The sequence below is a fragment of the Bos taurus genome, chromosome 4, assembly GCF_002263795.3.
Source record: "Bos taurus isolate L1 Dominette 01449 registration number 42190680 breed Hereford chromosome 4, ARS-UCD2.0, whole genome shotgun sequence".
Classification (NCBI taxonomy): domain Eukaryota; kingdom Metazoa; phylum Chordata; class Mammalia; order Artiodactyla; family Bovidae; genus Bos; species Bos taurus.
In genome coordinates, this window is record NC_037331.1 from 25,530,377 (window position 1) to 25,547,547 (window position 17,171).

The window sequence follows — 17,171 nt, forward strand, 5'->3', positions numbered from 1 at the left end:
ATTCTTGCCTCCTTTGTCAAAGATAAGGTGTCCGTAGGTGCGTGGATTTATCTCTGGGCTTTCTATTTTGTTCCATTGATCTATATTTCTGTCTTTGTGCCAGTACCATACTGTCTTGATGACTGTGGCTTTGTAGTAGAGCCTGAAGTCAGGCAAGTTGATTCCTCCAGTTCCATTCTTCTTTCTCAAGATAGCTTTGGCTATTCGAGGTTTTTTGTATTTCCATACAAATTGTGAAATTATTTGTTCTAGCTCTGTGAAGAATACTGTTGGTAGCTTGATAGGGATTGCATTAAATCTATAGATTGCTTTGGGTAGTATAGTCATTTTCACTATATTGATTCTTCCAATCCATGAACATGGTATATTTCTCTATCTGTTAGTGTCCTCTTTGATTTCTTTCATCAGTGTTTTATAGTTTTCTATATATAGGTCTTTAGTTTCTTTAGGTAGATATATTCCTAAGTATTTTATTCTTTTCTTTGCAATGGTGAATGGAATTGTTTCCTTAATATCTCTTTCTATTTTCTCATTATTAGTGTATAGGAATGCAAGGGATTTCTGTGTGTTGATTTTATATCCTGCAACTTTACTATATTCATTGATTAGCTCTAGTAATTTTCTGGTGGAGTCTTTAGGGTTTTCTATGTAGAGGATCATGTCATATGCAAACAGTGAGAGTTTATAGCAGGCAAGGAACTAGCAGCTTTTCAGAATCTTCTAAAAATTATATGTGTTGTAGATATTTTACATAGGTTTTCTCCTACTTAATCATCATCTGTGGTACACGGCTCAAAGTATGGATGAGAATACTCAAACTCAGAGAGAAAATATAGAAACTCAATGTCAAGCAAGTCTAGAATTTAAGCATAGATACCTCTGAATCCAAACTTAAATGTGTTCTATATCTTACATCACCTCCCTGACATTCTGATTTAAGATCCTTCCTCAGTTCCATGTTTCTATGATACATAGATTGGCTGGAATCTGCTCTGCCAGTTATGCTCTGAGAGAAGACCCTGAAGTAGGTGAAGTTTCCCTTAGGATATGGAGGTGAAAACTCATTTCCAATCAATCTAAAGAGAAAAGGTTGTGTGACTTCTTATTTATTTATTGGGGTAGAGTTGCATTACAATGTTGTGCTAGTTTCTGCTGTACAGCAAAATGAATCAGCTATATGTGTACATATATCCACTCCTTCTTGGACCTGCCTCCCACCCACCCCTCATCCCACCCATCTAGGTTACCACAGAGCACTGAGCTGAGCTCTCTGTGCTACCCTGCAGGTTCCCACTAGCTATGTATTTAACAAACGCTAGTGTATATGTGTCGATCCTAATCTCCCAGTTCATCCTGCCCTGCTTCCCCGCCCTGTGTCTATTCCTGCCCTGCAAATAGGTTCATCTGTACCTTTTTTCTAGGTCCAACATATATGTATTAATATATGATACTTGTTTTTTTCTTCCTGACTTATTTCCCTCTGTATGACAGACTCTAGGTCCATCCTCATCAAACTATGTTACAAATTTCTCTCCTTTTTAATGACTGAGTAATATTTCATTGTATATATGTACCACATCTTCTTCATCCATTCATCTGTATAGTCATTATGGAGGTTCCTTAAAAAAATAAAAATAGAACTACCATGTAACCCAGAAATCCCACTACTGGGCATGGACCTTGAGAAAACCATAATCAGAAATGTTCATTGCATCCCAGTGTTCCTCGCAACACTATTTATAACAGTCAGGACATAGAAATGACCCAAATGTCCACAGACAGATGAAAAGATCACGTGACTTCTGTTTGAAGAAGATTTAAGAGAAAATGTCTTATCTGATTTTATGTGTGTCTGTGGATGAGTGGTCTTAATTTGGCAGCCCCAGGCTGACTTCAGACTCCATAGAAACTTAGCTTGGCTCACAATATTTAAAAAACACTAATTAGTTGCTAACCTTTAAAAGTCAAAATATTTTACATAAAAACCTGGATTCCTGACTTGTAGAAAAGTTGGAAGATCCAGTAACACTAGGGTGGTGTTTCCATGTGACAACACTTAGCTGGAGTTGTGTGTGGCTGCCTCTGCCTTGCCATCTCCAGTATGCCTCCTCAGCCGCTTCCACTCGTTTTCTTTTCTGACCTTTTCCTGTCAGGGATTTGAGAAGTTCATTACCTTTGTGTGGATACTTTTCTTTGACAGTGATTTAAGATGATTACACAGAACAGATTGTCATCTGGCTGTATTGTTTGATGTGTGTTCCTTATTTCTAAGTATGATTTGGTGAGCTCTAGAGATGCTTTATTTACCACAGTGTCTCTTAAGAATACCTGTCAACTTCTTTAGAGCAACTCAGAGATGAGCCAGGTTCTCTCCACCGTCTGGTACATGGAGTTGGGTTGTTTCAAAGTCTTGGAGGTTTTTGATGTAGTTAAGTCTGCCCAGTGGGCTTTGAGCCCAGTTGCAATGTGGTCCAGCAAGGTAACTCTTGCAGTGGTGGTGTTTTGCCAAAGCAGTCCTTCTCTCTTGGGTGTGTGCATGCTCAGTCGCTTCAGTCATGTCCGACTCTTTGAGACCCCATGGACTGTAGCCCATCAGGCTCCTCTGTCCATGGGATTCTCTAGGAAAGAATACTGGAGTGGATAGCCAGACCCTCTTCCAGGGGGTCTTCCCGACCCAGGGATCAAACTGGTGTCTCTTATGTCTCCTCCATCAGCAGGTGGGTTCTTTACCACTAGCTCCACATATTTTTTTCACTGATTATAGTTTTCCTTATATCTTTTCTAAAAGGGATATAACAGTGGTAGTAATGGAGGGATTCTAGATATAACTATATAAGATGTGAGGGAAAAAAATAAGTCTTTTCCTCTCTGTGTTCTGAGAGAGTACATTACTATACTCTGTAAAGTCCAGAGGGAAAGCTTCAATAAATATTGATAATGATGACCACGAGCTAAGCATTCTCTGGAATAGCCAATTAACTCTAATATAGTTAGAACAAAACTCAAAGGCTTATTAAAGGCATCCAGCCAGCTCTTTAAAATGACTCTTGTGGGAAGAGGTTACAGGGTAGGTGAGGTTCAAGGACTTGTTAGATCTTTGTGCCCCAAGAGTATGACAAATAGTTCATCTGCCTTCACCTAATGAACAGGTCAAGTTGTGAATTCCATGTGTATTACCGATCATAATCCCAATCTATAGTGTTATACATTTTGGTTTTCTTTTATAGCTGCTGAAATTGTGGTATGGTCTGTTGTACACATTTTAAGCTCAACTGTCTTTGAGTCATTAAATTCAGCGGTGTTTTTCATACCATTTTCACAGCTTAGATACTATCATTCTGTTAAGATAACCACTTTTAAACTGTGCTGTTCACAACTTTCTATGGTCTGGTTTTAAGCCACCAGTCTTAATTTTAGTAGAAACCTACTCCCTCTATGAGCAACAAAATGCATTGTGATGCCTTCATGTCTGTCTCAGAAATTTTGCTTTCTGATGCGTGGAATTCTTCCTTGACCCTCTATGATATAAATCTAAGAACTTCTTGACCATCTTCACAGATTGACCCTACATGGATGGCCCCAACTATGTAATTAAGAAGGGTGGATACTATGTAGTGGTCAAGGGCCTGGGCTCTGAAGCAAACTTCCTAGATTCACGTCTCATTTCTACCAGTTGCTGGCTATGTTTGGCAGGTTAACTAATCAATCTTCAGATTTTCTTTGACAAAGTAAAAATAAGAATACATACTTCATAGATTTCTTGGAAAGATTCAATCTGATAGGGAATGTAAAAGAGAAAAACATTGTCTTAAGTCTCCAATTTATTGTTACCAATACCAATATAGTTAACCAATATTACCATTACAGAGCCTGTAACTGCATCCCATTATACCAGTCAAATTATTGATTACAAGCAACAGAAACAGATTCTAGTTAATTGATGCAGAACTATATTGGGTAGTTCACGTAATCAACAGAATGTATTGACAGAAAGGCTTAAAAATGGAGATTGAAATAAGAAAGGCTAGATAGCAGGAAGCTCAGGCAAAGGTGTGCAGAACAGTCAGGTGAGAAAATCATGGCTGAGCACTGTTGTACCTGAACATTGTAAAGTACTACCGTTGGTAAATTCAATCTCACTCGGGCTCTGTCTCTCTTTCATCAGATATTCCGTGTCAGAGTTCTAGGTAGAAGTATTTAGTGAATCTCTGCCACATTCCCAGCCATAGCTATTTATCACGGGCTCAGGAGAGAAAATATCTCATCCCTTTACCTCCCACCAAAAAGGAGCATATCCACAAATAGAATGGAGTTCAGATGTTGGAAGTTAAACAGTGTTCTGATAAACAGTGATGCCCTTTATTATTCTGATTACTTTTCACGTGGGCTTCCCTTGTGGCTCAGCTGGTAAAGTGTCTGCTTGCAATACAGGAGACCTGGGTTCGATCCCTGGGTTGGAAAGATCCCCTAGAGAAGGGAAAGGCTACCCACTCCAGTATTCTGGTGTGGAGAATTCCATGGACTGTATAGTCCATGGGGTCACAAAGAGTCGGACACAACTGAGCAACTTGCACTCTACATTTTCACATTGGTCTATAAATTCTTCAAAGGAAGAGCCCAAGTATATCTCCCAGATCTCATCATATAATAGATTCTCAATAAATACATTTTAACCCATAATTTAAAATTTGGCAGACTTGTTTTCAGAATTTATTGCTTTTCATGCTCTGTTTAGTGAACCAATGAATTGTGAGAATTTTATCGAGTTATCAAATGTATGTAAAGTTGCCATAAGGTGATAACATAATGGTGAGAGAAAACTAGAATATCCTTTTAAGCTAAATAGATCATCTCTTTTGATATGAACCCCTGTAAGGTAGAGAGTCAAAATGAGAGGGTTGTGGCTTTTGGGAGCATTAAATCCTGCATTGTATGAAGGATTTGCAAGAAAAATCATGATAGAAACTCTACAGGCAAGTAAGACTTATTAATATTGTTTAAAAAATTCATGCCATAAAAGTAACATGACTATTATAGTAAACTTTTCAGGTACAGAAAAACAACACAAAAGAAAAAATTTTCCTACTGTTATTCAGTGCAAGTATATATGTTTTTACATTTGTTTATATATGTGTGTGTATGTATATATTTGTATGCTGTCATGTATGGGACAGCATGTGGTTAGAACCACAACTTTACAACAAATACACCCATAAAAACATAGTTGTTGTTAAAAAAACTGTTACAAAAATGTGCTTTTATATACAGTAGTGTTTATTAATGTGCTTGTATAATTGTTTTCTTAAAAATGAAGATTCTTGTTATCAAAGAAATACTTATTAAAGTAGGAAATACAATAAAAGGAGTGTAAGACATGCAAAATCTCAGCAACCCAGAAATAAGCATTGTTGATATCTTGCTGAATGACCTTTAAAAATCTTTTCTTTATATACGTATATATATATGCAGAAATATACATTTTTGAAAAGTAGATTATGCATATTTAAAATATTATGTATTCCATATGATCTGTAACCTACTTTTAAAGCACAACAATTGATTTTCAGAAATATATAATCTTGGACACTTAATTTTTTATTGCCTTTTGTTTTTATAAGCAATACTTCAATGAACAACTTATAGTTTAGTCTTCAGGCATATCCTTAATTATTTCCTTAGGACATATTCCTAGAGATATAGTTAACTGATGTAAAAGTTATATATATTTTTATGATTTTGGATAATGAGTTGCTTTCCAGGATTGTATACCAATTTGAAATTATAAAGCAAGAGATGAGTATGCATTCTCCTGAAACTGAATATTGCTCTAACTTTAAATAAGAGAATTATTTTGGCTTATCACATATTGTAAAATATTCTCATGTGATTAAACATTCTAATTACAGAGGTTGATTAAAAGACGAGTATATTTCATCTTGTGAAACAACATAGTGACATGTTACTTAATGTCTGCCTATGTTTATGAATATTTTCTTAGGAAAATTTCCAAGTAGTCGTGTGTCTGGAAAGAGCATATGTTATTATCCGGCCTCACCCTCATTGTTCTATGCCCCCCCGACCCCCCCACACACATGAAGCTGATTTGTCCCTGACACTTTGCACTTACTTTGCTGATCTGTTTATGACTGGCTCCTCATTCAGGTCTCTGTTTAAATACTCTTACTTCAGAGAAGGCTTCTGTGATATGGCTGCTCAAAGTGGACTGTGATAATCATGATTGCCCTCCACCAGGACTTCTGGTTCTCATCCTGCCAGGCATTCAGTAAGATTGCCTTTCCCTGCCTCCTCAAAGTTCATTGCAGCCATGTGACCTGCTTTGGTCAATGAAGTGTGACAGCATATGACCTGACTCTCCTGGTGGAAACCTTTAGAAGCCAGTGTTTCTGCATATATGCATATAATTTGCTGCATATCCTTCCCCATGTCACTGCAGTCGGTGACATTTTATGTTGGAGCCTCCCTCTTGCTGCGTCCCTGAGAGAGGACAGGCAGCCGAGCTCCACCCTGAGCCATGATGATGTGTATTGAGAGGGGAAAAGAAATCCTTTTTTCTTTTTTCTTAACACAACTCAGACTTTGGGGTTATTTGTGAGTGCAGCAAACCTTGTCTGTCCTGAATAATACACACATTCCTCCTGGTTTTAGGCAATCTCAGTATTTTCTTGTTTTATAATTTTATAAGATCATCTCATTTATTCCCTTACGAGTTCTCCTTCTTCACAAAAAATCTAAAATCCCTGAGAAAGATCTTTCTCTAATCTTGTTCATTGTAATGTCTAATGCATAGTAGGTCTTTAATAAATATTTGTTGAATAAAATTAAAGAAATGGATGGAAGATTTCAGCATGTGCCCATGGAATCTTGACTAAGACAGTGTCTTCCCTTTACAAAACAATTGTTCCCAGATTCCAAGTTAGCCTTTGGCATACTGAAAGAACATGCTAACTTAGAGTTCTGATGTCCAGAGAGAGGTTAAATATTTTCTCACCAAGATGTAAGAACCTTTAACCACTTTAATCATTTGGTCTTTTTTCCCCTTTAGCACTGTGAATAGTTTCCTTCTGTGTGTATGGAAAACAGGCATGATTCTAATTATTTTTGAATGTTCTATCATTAGAGATTTTTTTAAATGAAAAACACTTCAGCAAAGCCTGAAGTGTATTAAGTGAATAGACAAGTGTATTTTCCCTGGACATCCAAAGGATAAAATATGGTATTTTATTTATAATGGCTAGACTCATAAGGTGTACTCTTCCATTTTGAAACTTGAACATTCTTTTTTTTAACTGTTATGTTCCAGCTACTTTGTGGTCTGCAGATATGTATCAGTTACAAGGATGCTTTGAGTTATGGTTTCTAAAAAGCCTTCGAACAAATGGAAAAGATATGTCTGTATTGGGTAGTTGGTCAACAGTGTCTCCCAGCAAGAAGTAATAGACTTTTAAGTTATTCCCTCAGCTGTGAGGGGCTCGACACTTGAGCCAGATGACAACATCTCTTCTTTGGTCCTAACACACACTAATTTAGGGTAACTATTTACAGCTGTATCTGTTGGTATCTTCTCAATCAGCATGTACATTCTCTTGACCAGAAATAGAAAAACACAGATGACATTGCTATGTGTTTGTATCTCCCATTGACTCTAAAGCTACTTGCTGTCTTTTCACATGTCAGGCAAACGCAAAGGATGGAGAAAGCTCTACATATGCTGAACTATAAAGTGGCCATTTGTTTGCTTGGTAACTGGAAACATATCAGCATGAATCTGCTCTTAGATGGTCCAAATACTTGGACTTGCTATCTCATGATCCAGGTTCATTGGAGCTCATTTCTTACAGAAAAAAGGCAGTACCTGGTCCTTCTGTGATTTTTTTTTTTTATAGTATTCTGGAATTCCTTCCCCTTAAATGAACTCTTTCTTGTTTTTTTCAGACATGTTTCACGTTTCTTTTACCCTGTTGCATTTCTAATTTATGTTGGCACTTTGTTTTCATGTGTTGTACCATATATCAGGAATTTTCCATATTTGTTTGACTGCTCTATGGAAACAGGGTGGCAATTGTGTTAACAATTTCTCATCATTTTCTCATCATTAAGCTACTTTGGAATCCAACACAGTTTAAGTACTTTCGAGAGAATTATATGTCAGATCGGTCTGTATCAATTCATGGTGCTATTTTTCCAGTTCTGATGTGAGGTATAATAAGGAGAACTGTATAAGATGTTGGAGTGAGACAGCCCTAGATTTGACCACTGGCACATTTACTGATTATAGGTTTAAGTATGTTATTTAATCTTTGGGGACTCAATTTCCTCATCTGTTAAATTGGGTAAAAATATTTCCTATCTCAAAGAGTTGAGATGCAGATTAAAACAGACAAAGATTTTAAATCTAGGGCCAGGCTCATAGTGAGCACTAAGAAAATGTAATTATTATCTTACTGAGAGTCATGGCACACACCTAAAAGATTAGTGTCTCAGTGACTGTTTGTTTTTTTTTTTAAACCAGTGCACTTCGCTGCTGCTGCTGCTAAGTTGCTTCAGTCGTGTCCGACTCTATGCAACCGCATAGATGGCCTCCCACCAGGCTCCCCCGTCCCTGGGATTCTCCAGGCAAAAATACTGGAGTGGGTTGCCATTTCCTTCTCCAATGCGTGAAAGTGAAAAGTGAAAGTGAAGTCGCTCAGTCGTGTCCGACTCTTAGCGACCCCATGGACTGCAGCCTACCAGGCTCTTCCGTCCATGGGATTTTCCAGGCAAGAGTACTGGAGTGGGGTGCCATTGCCTTCTCCGCAGTGCACTTTACCTGTGCTTTAACTAAAGCTGTTTAGTAAAAGTGGTATTTTAGGTAGATTCCAATGGATAGCTAAATAAAATTCATTCTAAAGAAATAAGGCATAATAGCAACAGATATTTGTTATTAAAATAATAATAGTAAAGAACCTTATATAGTACCATGTACTTAATAAAAAATGTTGTACTTGCATGTTGTTATAGAACCCTTGTAAATCATAAGTTTATTTGAAAGAAGAGCATTTCAGGCAGGGGTGCAGTCAGTTGCCAAGGTCCTAAGGGAAACCATGCCTGGGATGTTCAGTGACATCCAGAAGGCCCATGTGGCCAGAGAAGAGTGACTGAAGAAAAGAAAAAAGGAGTCAATGGTGAGTGAGGAACCCATAGGCCAGACGATGTAGGTCATGGTTAAGTCTTTGTCTTTGCTTTGGGTGAAATGGGGGAGCCATTGCAGGAATGACATAGAGACATTTCTATTGTGTAGAGTGGCCACGGTCACTCTGGCTGCTGTCTTTCAGTCCGAAAGTGAGGCCTGGGTAAAAGCAAGGAGATCAGTTAAGTGGCAGAAAAGTAGCTCAGATCTGGTCAAACTGTGGGTCTAGTTTAAAGCTAGAGGCAACAGGATTTTCTGCCAGACTGGATGTTAAGCTCTGATAGAAAGCAAGAGTCAGGACAACTCAGGTTTTTGGCCCAAGTCACTGAGGGATGGAGTTGTCATTTTAAAGGAAAGTTAAAGCAGTTTACAGGGGAAACATCAGAAATTCAAAATATCAGTTAGGTGAAGTTTAAAAAGTCTGTCAGGCATCTGAGAGTGTGGCTATGTCAATATTCAATATGAAAGAATGGAAGCTTATTTGTCTGAGAAGACAAGTAAATACAGCCCTAAGTAGCAAATCATTACCTGAAGGGAAGAAACCAGTTCAGCAGCTCACTCATTGTGAGTGATGATTATTCTGTAAAATCAAGTACTGAGTGTTATTCTGTAAAAATTATCAAAGAGAATTCTTCACTTACTTTTCTGATTTACTGTCAACTGTAGGACCAACTGTGCTCTCAGGCACAGAGGGAGACCTTCCCATCACTTGATAGCACAGCGCGTGTACAAGCCTCCTGAAACTGTGCACATCAGTTCCAAAGGGCTCATACATGTGCCTGCAAGAAACATAAAAATTCTTTTTAGGATATGCACAGGTGGAAGAAATGGTCTGGAGTTAGACAGTGCATAGATTTCCCAGATCACAGAAGACCGAACTACAGATTTCTGATACACATGTTTGGGGCTATTGATAATAAAATAATTGACTCTCTGCCATTTTGGCTAGGGGAAGGGAAAGCAATGCCGATTTACATGTACAGTACAGGTCTTCAGTCTGAATGGGACATGTATATTCCCATAGAGTGAATTGGGGCTTGTCTGGTAGTAAATTTTCATATGCTATTTACAACTTAACTGCTAATAGTTTATAACCATCAAGGTAAAATCAAAATACATAAATGACTAGTACTGTACCTAAACTTGTGTTTTATCATTATGAGAACAATGAAGAATCTGGGATTACTCATTCAAATACTCCCTGGCACATTCAACCTGAGAGGAAGGCAGTTTGACCAGTTTGGAAGATGGTTAGAAGGCAGTTGTGTCAACAAAGACAAGGTGGGATGGCTATGTCTTGGAAGGTTAGATGTCCTATTTCTTAAAGGATTTGGATTTAATTCAGTGGGCAATGGAAGTCATAGATACTTTTCAGTTGAGGATTGATAGGGTTCATTATAGAATCTTAAGATGATATATTTACACATGAAGAATATTTTGGGAAATGAGCTTCTTAATATATAATTATAGTAATTTTTATAAGTTATCTATCTTTGTTGAAAAGATAATTTAAATAACATTTAAATATATAGCTACTGTTAAATATATCTTTTATTTATTAATGAAACTCAATATCTGTCTCCAGAAACTTAGATCCATATTCTTAGATGTTATACTTAGATGCTTTATTTCCCTCAAATATCTGAAACTAAGTTTATACTTTTTCCTATAAACATGTACTCCTTTTCAGCCTCTGTTTCTCTTTATATGGTGTCTCCTTCCTATCCCAAGAAGACTGATGATAAAATAAAAATAAGCTTTTTATCATCACTGTTTCCTACCCTATTCATTCAGATAGTAATCTTTAAAAAAATTATTTTCCCTAAATAGTCAAATATTTGAGTATTGTCTGTCCCCATTCTAGCACTTTACTATAGATTTTGCCACATTACATGCAAAGAACTTCCACAGCCTTTCCTGAAATAGCCTTTAACTACTCTGCCCAACGAATCTTTATGCCCGTGGTTATAACAGAGTAGTGTCATGGAAGGAACACAGATCTGGAAAGGCAGGTAAAATCCTAATCTATTTACTGGATATGTGAGCTTGGCACATTTCTTAACGTGTCTGATTCTTAGCTTCTTTGTGTGTTAAGACATAATGCTTCATTCATAGGATTATTATGAGAATTAAAGAAGAGAATGTGTAAGAGCATCCCTTGCATCTGACGGACCGTCATGGAATAGTAGCTGCACGTAATTTCATCCTTTTCTCTCCAGGTTCCAGATGACTCCCTTTGTGTAATAAATTCTTCTCTAATTTTCACTGGTAATTCTCCTCCTTGTGCACAATGGCGGATTACACTTTTTGTCCTCTTGTGATTAGCAAGGCTGTCTCACTTTTGAGACATGGCATTTTGGATAAGACCTCCCCCCCGCAAATAGTCCCTTTGTCTGGCATGTGTGTGGCTAAAGAGCTCTCTTATTGGGATGGTGGAGCCACAAGATCAAAGCAGACCAGATGGCTGAGTCAGAGGAGAGTTGCCCTGGAGTGTCTCTTGCACCTACTGTGCATTTGATGTGAGCAGGATATAAACTTGTCAGGTTAAGCCACTGGTTAACATGTTCAGTGTTAACACTGGTTAACATGGTTCAGGATTCATTGTTACCACAGTATAGCTTTATCTAGCATAGTAAAACCCTGGAATCTTTCTATTTTCTGGCCTCACTGTAGCTATCTAATCTTATTTGTTAATTCCTCTTGGACTTTGTGAAATTTGTCTCTATTTGCAAGTTATCTCATTGGTTTATACTTCTGTATGTTTGCACATGTTTTTCTCTTTCCTCCCTCATATCTACCTAGAACACATATCACCCATGTCTCACAGCCATGCTTTCTAGATGTCACACTTACGGACCAATGTATGCCCTTCAGTGTAAATGCTAAACGCATGAGGGTTCTAGTTGCTCTGTTTCCTAAGCCTAGAGAGTTCCATCTGAGCAGCCTGTGTCTTCTGCCTGTTTTGCCAGCCCTAGGAGCTGGTTTCCCTGTCCCGAATGTCTCTTCCTTCTAGTTTAGACTCAAATACTACAGGGCTTATCTCTTGAAAGCATTCCTCTGATCATGGGTCTTCCCAGTTCAGAACTTACTCCTGACAGTCCTTTAGGGAAAGGCTTAAAGAATACATTTAGATTTTAATTTGACAGTTGAGAACTTGAAGGCCAACCCCAGATTCTCCTTGTACTCTTTTATGTAAACATAACGCAAACTCTCCTAAGTTTCATGATTTTATCTATGCTGTTGACTAGGCTGAAATGCACCAATTTCAGCCTGTGTTTCCAAAATACACTAACCAGGATGGAAAAGATTGATAAATGAGATTATACTAAAGTTAAAACTGTCTCTTCACCAAAAGACCCCATTAAGAGAATGAAGAGCCAACTCTTAGACCCTGAAAATCCATCTATAATATAAAAGGGTGTATTTTTACTCTCTGTAAAGAATCCCTACAAAAAAATAAGAAAAAGTGCAGTTCAAAACAATTTAGGCAAAATACCTAAACAGCCATCTCAGAAAGAAAAGACTCCAAATGACCTATAAATATATCAAGAAAAATGCTCAACTTTACTAGTGATCAGGGAAACACAAATGAAAACCGCAATGAGAAACCACTACATGCTCACAAGATTGTTTATAATTTTAAAAACTGACACCACTAAATATCAATAAGGAGGTGTAACCATGGAATAACTTGCCCAGCAGGTAAAAAAGAACATTATTACAGCCTCTTGGTATAAAATTAGCATTATCTTGTAAGGTTAAATATAACTTTGATAACCCAGCAATTGAATACTTAAAGGTGATTATGTGGGCCAGGATTCAAACACAAAAGTGTTCAAAGTAGTATTGTTCCTAATAACCAAAAATCTGGAAACAACTCAAAAACACATCAAAGAAAGAGTGAATTAATAAATGATATATTTATTTAATGGAATACAGTACTGAAAGTAAATGAAGTTCCATGGATTTCACGGGTGAATTGTAAAACCACAGCACTGAGCAGAAGAGGTCACAAAGAGAAGAATGCATACTGCCAGTTTCCAATTTTAAAAAATCCCAAACCAGGCAAAATGAAAATATATTGTTTAGAGCAAAACTATATATATATATATATATGTATGTATATATATATATATGCTTAGTTGCTCAGTTGTGTCCAACTCTTTGCAACCCTTTGGACTGTAGCACACCAGACTCCACTGTCCATGGGATTTTTGAGGCAAAAATACTTGAGTGGGTTGTCTCTCTTGTGTCTCCTGCATTGCCAGCCACCTGCTGAGCCACTGGGGAAGCCCTCATTAATGTATATGTATAAAGCAAAGCAAAAATGTGACTGCCATCATATTTAATAGAGAAGTTATCTCTAAGGTAGGGATAAAGAAATGAACATAAAAGTTAATTATGAGGAAGGAAGGTAGTTACATGATATTTGCTTTAATTTTTTATTTTATACCCTTTTATGTTGGTGTTATTATTTGACTAAAATTTTAAATTTTATGCATTCTTCAGTACCTTCTTCTCCATAAATCCATTCCAATCACCCTATTCTATAAGTTTTCTTTCTCTTCTGAGCATTAAGAGCCATTATCTGTTAGAATCAATTAGGCATTGACTTATGACCTCGTGTCAATGGTTATCTTGAAGAAGTAGGTACCTATTTTTCAGCGGCTCACACAGTGTTTTATTATAGATCATCTCTCCATGCAGCCCATAAACCACACTGCAATGTTTTACACAGACACAGTATCGAGTTTTTTTGTTCACAATAGTAAGAGATCTTTGTGTGCTGTGCTCAGTTGCTTTAGCTGTGACCGACTCTTTGCGACCCTCTGGACTGTACCCTGCTAGGCTCCTCTGCCTATGAGGATTCTCCAGGCAAGAATACTGGAGTGGGTGCCATGCCCTCCTCTAAGGGATCTTCCTGACCTAGGGATTGAACTTGTGTCTCTTATGTGTCCTGCACTAGCAGATGGGTTCTTCACCTCTAGCACCACCTGGGAAGCCCAAGAGATCTATCTACGGTATTTCATACATAATTATAGATAATTACAAATCTAGAGAATACATTATTCAAATATTATTTCTGGAAAGTTCAAATGGTCTTTTATTATAGATGGCAATATTGTGTACTGGAAAGAATATTATAATGGTAATGAAGAAGTTTGAGTTCTAGTTCTTCCTTTGCTAGTTTTGTCTTAACTAAGCCATTTAAGTTTTCTAAGTATTGAGCTCCTCATGTGGTATTTGGGGTAAATTCTATTTTCTGGTTCTCATAGTCTGAATCTTTAACTACCATTGTATGAAAGGAGCCTGGGACCAGTGTGCAGAGTCTCTTAAACAAATAATATCAGACAGTCCAGAGGTTGTAAGGGAGAATTTTGGGGAAAAAATAGACCTCTTATTCCTTGAACAGTTTAAACATTTTTTTTTTAACTGAAGGAGAGCTCAGTAAGTTTAAAATAAAAAGACTATAAAACTATAAAAATAGAGGAAACAATTGTGATATCCAACAGCAAACCACTTTTTTTTTTTTTAAAGAATGAGAAGATGAGTCACCAACTGACTTTGTGACCAAAAATCATAGAGGAAATTCAGAAACAGAAGCTGAATTGAGAGAACTGAAACAACCATCAAAGAAATAAAGAAATACATGTATGTTTTGCATAGACAAGGATGTTTTTATTCAGTTGTCTCAGTTTTTGCCATTTTATTTTGAAAACCTGTTTGGACAAAAATAATGTATTTAAATTTAGGTGGTAATTATTATAGATGATTGGTAAGTAATTTGAGCAGTTATGAAATCATAATCTCTCAACAGATAGAAACTTTGAAGATTGTTTATTCCTATGTTTGTTTAGTTGCTAAGTCATGTCCGACTCTTTTGCAACCCCATGGACTGTAGCCCGCCAGGCTCCTCTCTCCATAGGATTTCCCAGGCAAGAAGACTGCAGTGGGTTTGCCATTTCCTTTTCCTTATTATTCTTGATACCCAACCATTAAATATGCCTGAATCAGTTTATAAAATATCTGCTGAGTAGTCGTCTAAGCGTATTCTTGACTCTCTCTAGGAGCTACGAATATGTATTAAGATTGATATCTTAGAACCGTCTGCTGTTGCAATATTGGTTTCAAAGACTGTCATTGTATTTCCACATATGGGGCTGCTTATATTGAAAGATTTTTTTACAATACCTCATGAATGATAGAATTTTTGTTTCTTTTACATCATAATATATATACATCTGATTCTCCATTTGATTTACTGTTACGACACTTCTAAGAAATAATACTTTCTGAGGGTGGGATTACAAGCTTATATTTCAAATAGTAGCTTATGTTTCAAGTAGTAGATTTTATGTGGCAAAGCTCTGTCTATATAAGGGCTGAAAGAAACTGGGCCTCTCCATCTGATTGTCATTGGACAATCCTATTTCACCTTAAATGATTGATTCGACCAGGTCACGTAAACTTATTTGACAGTTGCCTCCTCACACATGAGGACCCTTTTATATTCAAGGCTGAAATGAAGTTTCCTAGAGACAAAAAAATGTAAGGCATTATAGATCAAAAGTAAACTGCTGTCTAATACCACACAGAACACAGAGCTGCTTTAAAATTACTTCCTCTTTCTGTTTTTTCTTCGTTAGAGAGTGCCTCTATAAAGTTGGAATTTGCTATCCCAGAAAACATGTTACAACCTCAGGTGTTTTGCCACAGGAAAAAGAGCAATATTTGCTCACATAAAATAAACTGCCATTCTGTTTATAGATAAGTACTTGAAATGCATACACGTTACATGGTTTCTTATCTAGAATGACTAAAAGCAAGACAGAACTAGACAATTTTACTAGATTTGTAGAAACGTGTAGCAGAAAAGTAAGTGTGAATGCTTTATGTGCTTTCAAATTCTACTGCATCTGACACCCTAGTTCTGGCTCTACCAGTGGGGTCTGTGTCTTAAGGCAGGAAGGTCATCCCTGCAGTCACTGCACTCAGTGTGTTTCCCTTAGCTGGACAGGGAAAGGGCAACCCACTTCTGTATTATTGCCTGGAAAATCCCCGTGGACAGAGGAGCCTGGAATGCTATAGTCCATGTGGTTGCAAAGATTCGGACACAAGTGAGCAACTCAGTATGCATGCATACAATGGTGCTGCACCTTCAGCTTTTCTTGGAGCTCACAGCCAAAAGATAAGTGGCTTTTTGGTTAAGCTTCTTACAGTTTGTGCATTCCTTGCTTCGATGCCTTTCCTTAGTGAGAAATACGATTTTACGTATTTGTAGTTTTAAATTTTTATTTGGTTGTATCAGGTCTTAGTTGTGGCATGCGGGATCTTATTTGTGACATTGTGGCGTGTGAGCTTCTCTCTATTTGTGGCACTCAGGCTTAGTTATGGTGCATGGATTTAGGTGCCCTGTGGCATGTGGAATCTTGGCTCTCTGACCAGGGATGGAACCCATGTCCCCTGCATTAGAAGGCAGATTCTTAACCACTGGACCACCTGTGCTGTGCTTAGTTGCTCAGCTGTGTCAGACTCTGCAACCCCATGGACTGTAGCCCACTAGGCTCCTCTGTCCATGGGATTCTCCAGGCAAGAATACTGGAGTGGGTTGCCATGCCCTCCTCCAGGGGATCTTCCCAACCCAGAGATGGAACCCAGGTCTCCCGCATTGCAGGAGGATCTTTACTGTCTGAGCCACCAGGGAAGCCCCAAAATACTGGAGTGGGTAGCCTATCCCTTCTCCAGCGGATCTTCTCAATCCAGGAATCCACCTCCTGAATTGCAGGTGGATTCTTTACCAGCTGAGCTACCTGGGAAGCCCCCCTAAACCACCAGTGGTTAAGAATATTTGTATTTTTGACTTTGTATTTTTTGTCTTTTGGCTGTGACTTCACTTCGTTTAATAGAGCTGTGTATTCTATAGCATGCTCTTTTTTATCGTTCATTTATTAATGTTATATTGAACATACATGTAAGTGGAATT

General features: G+C 37.6%; 1 long non-coding RNA gene across 2 annotated transcripts in view; it reads left to right on the forward strand.

Moving 5' to 3' along the window:
* The first annotated feature begins 964 nt into the window (after positions 1 to 964).
* The window catches only part of LOC101907877 (uncharacterized), a 226,325-nt gene continuing 210,118 nt past the window's right edge, over positions 965 to 17,171 (forward strand). For both annotated transcript variants that reach the window (XR_009494191.1, XR_009494192.1), the window contains exon 1: positions 965 to 1,053. This is a non-coding gene — a long non-coding RNA (uncharacterized lncRNA). The remainder of the gene's footprint in view (positions 1,054 to 17,171) is intronic.